Consider the following 5,958-nt stretch of genomic DNA (forward strand, 5'->3'; position numbering starts at 1 on the left):
TTGCACGGTACGATATCGACGCTACAGGTTATGCTATCGCTATCGCTATCGCCTTCGTTGGTTCGTCTTAATTTGTCGTGGTAGTAAATCATGGCTGTGATTCGAGTTGGCACTATACTTGATTTCCAATAGAATTCAAGAATTGAATGTTTAAATGCACTGCTAGTATATATAGGGACTGTATGACGTGAAACCACGGGACTCAAAACTTGATTATCATCGATCCTGCAAAATTTCAACTTATTACTCTGAAGCAAACACTTTTAGTTCTGCATACTAACGTGCCAAAAAAAAGGACCCGTGCCTTCAGTGATCGACGGAGAAAGCCTAAAACAGCTCGAGCTCGCCTTGCCGACCCGAAGCCAGGCCAAGGATTTGGATTTCGTCCGGAAAATTCGAATTTCGTCCGAATTTCGCCCATTTCGGTCAGGACCGGTAAAATAATTTCCGAGACGAAATCTACTGAATTTTGAGGATTTTTTCTGAATTTTTCTAAAAATTCAACCATTTGTCAAAAACTTCCAAGAAATTCAAATTTTGGACCAAATTTGATCGAATTCCCTTAGCAGATTCAAATTTTGTTTCTCTATTTTCGTCCGAGATTTGACCGAGAAATACCGAAATGGGCGAATTTCGTCCATCTCGGTCAGGGCCGGTAAATTTCTGAAAACGAAATCTCGGTCAGGCCAGGCATGGTCATTCAGTGTCTGATGGCGCTGGGCGAGCGTCTTGGTCGATCGGAACCCACGGGCCGGGCGCCGGCGCCTCCAGGGCGGGTGCCCCCCGAACGTTGGCGAACTGCACGCGGCACGGCTGGTCGTCGCCGCACCGGAGGTTGACGCCGTCGAGGCGCACCCCGATGCACGGCCGCTCCTCGCTGCAGCGCAGCTGCACCGCCACCTTGCTGCTCGACGTCCCCTCGATCCTCCGGAACGTGACGTCGCTGATCTGCACCAGCGACGGCTTGTCGGCGTCGTCGCCGCAGCGGTCGTGGGGGCAGTAGCTCTGGTCGATGACGATGGGGTTGGCGACGTCGGCCATCGTGATGTCCTCGAAGGTGATGTTGGACGCCAGGCCGGGCGGCGAGCCCGGCCACGTCTTGATGCGCAGCCCGTTGGTGGTGCCGCGCACCGTGCAGTTCCGGACCACCAGCCCGCGCACCTCCTCCTCGCCCTCCTCCCTCCCCAGGCTCCCCACGCTGATGCCATGGCCCGGGCCGCAGATCACGCCGGTCACCACCACGTCGGTAGAGCCGGGGCCCACGGACACGCAGTCGTCGCCGGTGCCGATGACCGAGTCGACGATGCGGACGTGGCTCGAGAAGCCCACGTGGATTCCGTCTGTGTTGTGGCTGGCCGCCGGCGCGTGGATGTGGAGGCCCTCCGCCGCGACTCGGCTGCTGCGGTGGACGCTCACGTGGAATCCCCGGCTGTCCACGAACCGCAGGCCCCTCACCGTCGAGTTCGTCACGCCGTCCAGCTCCAGAGTCTGCACAGATCCCACAACCATGAAATGTTGGCCACGCTCGATCGATTAGTACTTAAGTACGGCCAGAGTCAGTACCGTCGTCTTGGGCTTGTTTTTCTCGACGCCGCCCTGGCCGTCGAGGGTCCCGGCGCCGGTGACCAGGAGGTTGGTCAGGGCACTGAACGTGATCCAGGCATCATCAGACAAGTGGCATCCACCAGTGCACGGCCGGAGCACGCCGTCGATCACGAAGACGGGCGCGTTCTTGCACGGGCCCGAGAACTCGACGGCGGCGACGGCGAATGTGCCCGCGGGGACCAGGAGCGTCGCATTGCCGGCCGTGGAGCCGCACGCGGCGCGCCATGCCGCCACGAACGCCTGGACAGGGGTGATCGACACATAGTTCAGGAAACAGAAGGAAACAAAGGGATCGGCGTGTGGTTCACTTCACTCACGTCTTTGTTGTCTTCGCTGCCCGGAGTCGCCCCGTACTCCGTCACGTCGTAGACGCCGCCGGAAGCGCCATTGCTGACGCCGTGTACGTGGCCACCGCAAACCACTGCGAACAGGTACAGGGTGAAACAGACCTTGAGGACGGTAGCCATAGTGGTCGAAATTCGAAGGTCAGTCGTCGGAATGTCAGGAGGAAGCTTTTCATCTTATACCCACGTACATGAGCGTCGATCGACAGTGTAATAAGAGTTATGTTTCCTTGCGCATAACATCGTAACCTCCAGAGTTAAAGATGAGCACAAATAAAAGCTTAATTGAGCGTCTGACTTCACTTTGGTGCTACCGGTAACTCCTTACTGACATGCACTAGTACTAATTAAGCATGTACGTTTCAAAATGTTTGGCCTACCATGCCAGAAAATTGGTGAGCCCACAGGAGTTTGTTGGATTATTAGGCAATTTTCGTGTGAGCTTAATTACTGAAAGCAACATTACAGATGCACAAGCATACTTAACCACACACATCAGACTAAGCACATGCATCATATCTGAACATGGAACAAGTAGCAGTGCAACGTAGGAAAAGAAAATCATGTACATCGCGACCGGGAAGGTCGCACCACCAGCAGCACCAGCACCACCATGGAAGTTGTTGATGTCGCCCATGGTGTAGTCCGAATCGTCGATGAAGCAGTCGAGCCGGCGAAGAAGAGCACGAACAACAGCGAGCAGTCGCGCCGAGACGCTCCCCAAAAACCTTATCGCCTGTCTCCCGGTGGGATCTCAACGGACGAGGTTTCAGAGGCCTGCTCTCCCGGACGGCTGTGTACGCAGTCGGCGGGATGGGGAAGACTAGAGAGTAGCGCATCAAAAGGAACTTCGTGAGAGAGACGGACTAGAGAGTTCTGGGAGTTGTATTCTTCAGATCTGATCTGTCTCCTTGTAAAGCCTGGGAGGAGAGCCGACCCGACCGCGTTGCCACGCGTAGGAAGCCAGGGACACGCGGTGAGCATGCACATGCAGGTCGACACGTACCCAACTTAGTTGGTGCACCAAGCAAAAAAATTAGGCTTCTTTGAGTGTGTCTCGAACTCGAACTCGAGTCACGAAACGCGACGTGCGTGCGTGACTTGCCGTGCCGAGCCGAGGCGGGGCGGGCGGAGGAGGAGTGCGCGAGGGCTCCTTCTATTCTCACTCACTTGGAAGGACTAGAAAAACAACCCTTATATACCACTCCAACTCACTCCTAACTAGCAATGTGGGACTAAACTTTGTCCCCCAAGGCTGTCCCAAGCTGCCAATATGATGGGCCTTGAGATTTCAGGAATTGTAGACTACATGGGCTGCCTTATTGGGCTGCAGCCCATCTACATTCAACAATCCCCCACCAGATCTCATATGCACATCAGATGACACATTAGTTCCATTAATATTTAATATACCCACACTTCAGTTAAGTTGAACTTCCACCTAGACAATGAGTTACGCTTGACTACAACTGAACAATGGACTATGCCTTCAATTGTCAGTCTTTGTGCAGCAAGTTTCACTCAATGCCGGCACGGTACTAGGCTACCATAGCCTTCCCCTCGGGTGGAGCTTATAAGTCATACTCCTCGGCCCTTTATGAGCTTACTAGAGATTCACCCAAATCTCCCACACTATGACCAGTAGTGTCACTCATATAGGTGTGTTCTTCAAAGATCGGCCTGTAGGATGATGTCTACGCACGCTTCTATTCCTGTAGACAGTGTTGGGCCTCCAAGAGCAGAGGTTTGTAGAACAGCAGCAAGTTTCCCTTAAGTGAATCACCCAAGGTTTATCGAACTCAGGGAGGTAGAGGACAAAGATATCCCTTTCAAGCAACCCTGCAATCACGATACAAGAAGTCTCTTGTGTCCCCAACACACCCAGTACACTTGTCAGATGTATAGGTGCACTAGTTCGGCGAAGAGATAGTGAAATACAAGTGGTATGAATGAATATGAGCAGTAGTAATGCTGCGCCATAAAATAGCTTGTCGGCGTGCAGCTTGATGGTAGTAATATTGCAGGAAGTAAAGATGCGATAGAAACAGTGAATAAGCGATGATTGCAGTATTTGGAAATAAGGCCTAGGGATCATACTTTCACTAGTGGACACTCTCAACATTGCAATCATAATTGAATATAAATAGAAGTACTTCACTATGCTATTCTGAATTACTCTCTGGCAAGATAACGAACTCTAATTCATCATGTAGGCAAACCTTAAAGATGTATTCCCAAGTACTAATAAACACCCCACGTCGTCACTTGTGAGCATTCATATGAGGTACTAACACGCCACAATTTCATAGAGACATCCAACTCAAATCATAACTCGGTGAATAAGTATTCTGTGAAATATAGCCTAAGAGACCCACACGGTGCACACACTCGTCACCTTTACACACGTGGGACAAAGAGTCTCCGGAGATCACATAAGTAAAATCCACTTGAATAGCATAACGACATCTAGATTACAAGCTCATCATATGGATCTCAATCATGCAAAGCAACTCATGAGATCATTGTATTGAAGTACATGGGAGAGAGATTAACCACATAGCTACCGGTACAACCCTTAGCCTCGATGGAGAACTACTCCCTCCTCATGGGAGACAGCAGCGGTGATGAAGATGGCGGTGGTGTCGATGGAGATGCCTTCCGGGGGCACTTCCCCGTCCCGGCGGCGTGCCGGAACAGAGACTCATGTCCCCCAGATCTTGGCTTCGCGATGGCGGCGGCTCTGGAAGGTTTCTCGTACCGTGGCTTATTCGTCTCGAAGATTTATATCGAGGAGGCTGATACGTCTCCGACGTATCGATAATTTCTTATGTTTCATGCCACATTATTGATGATATCTACATGTTTTATACACATTATATGTCGTATTTATGCATTTTCCGGCACTAACCTATTAACGAGATGCCGAAGAGCCGCTTGTTGTTTTCTGCTGTTTTTGGTTTCGTAAATCCTACAAAGGAAATATTCTCGGAATTGGACGAAATCAACGCCTAGGGTCCTATTTTTGCACGAAGCTTCCAGAAGACCGAGGGGGAAAGGAAGTGGGGCCACGAGGCGCCGACACACTAGGGCGGCGCGGCCTGGGCCTTGGCCGCGCCGGCCTGTTGTGTGGGGCCCTCGTGTGGCCCCCTGACCTGCCCTTCCGCCTACTTAAGGTCTTCGTCGCGAAACCCCCAGTACCGAGAGCCACGATACGGAAAACCTTATTGAGACGACGCCGCCGCCAATCCCATCTCGGGGGATTCTGGAGATCACCTCCGGCACCCTGCCGGAGAGGGGAATCATCTCCCGGAGGACTCTTCACCGCCATGGTCGCCTCCGGAGTGATGAGTGAGTAGTTCACCCCTGGACTATGGGTCCATAGCAGTAGCTAGATGGTTGTCTTCTCCTCATGTGCTTCATTGTCGGATCTTGTGAGCTGCCTAACATGATCAAGATCATCTATCTGTAATTCTATATGTTGTGTTTGTCGGGATCCGATGGTTAGAGAATACTATGTTATGTTGATTATCAATCTATTACCTATGTGTTGTTTATGATCTTGCATGCTCTCCGTTATTAGTAGAGGCTCTGGCCAAGTTTTTACTCTTAACTCCAAGAGGGAGTATTTATGCTCGATAGTGGGTTCATGCCTCCATTAAATCCGGGACGAGTGACGTAAAGTTCTAAGGTTGTGGATGTGATGTTGCCACTAGAGATAAAACATTGATGCTATGTCCGAGGATGTAGTTATTGATTACATTACGCACCATACTTAATGCAATTGTCTGTTGTTTTGCAACTTAATACTGGAAGGGGTTCGGATGATAACCTGGAAGGTGGACTTTTTAGGCATAGATGCATGCTCGGATAGCGGTCTATGTACTTTGTCGTAATGCCCAATTAAATCTCACAATATTCATCATATCATGTATGTGCATTGTTATGCTCTCTTTATTTGTCAATTGCCCGACTGTAATTTGTTCACCCAACATGCTATTTATCTTATGGG

At 50.9% G+C, this 5,958-nt stretch overlaps 1 pseudogene; it reads right to left on the reverse strand.

Annotated features, from left to right (window-relative positions):
• Window positions 1-696: 696 nt before the first annotated feature.
• On the reverse strand, window positions 697-2,072 carry LOC124650049 (annotated as a pseudogene).
• Between the last annotated feature and the right edge of the window lie 3,886 nt (window positions 2,073-5,958).

This window comes from Lolium rigidum, chromosome 1, assembly GCF_022539505.1.
Source record: "Lolium rigidum isolate FL_2022 chromosome 1, APGP_CSIRO_Lrig_0.1, whole genome shotgun sequence".
Lineage (NCBI taxonomy): Eukaryota > Viridiplantae > Streptophyta > Magnoliopsida > Poales > Poaceae > Lolium > Lolium rigidum.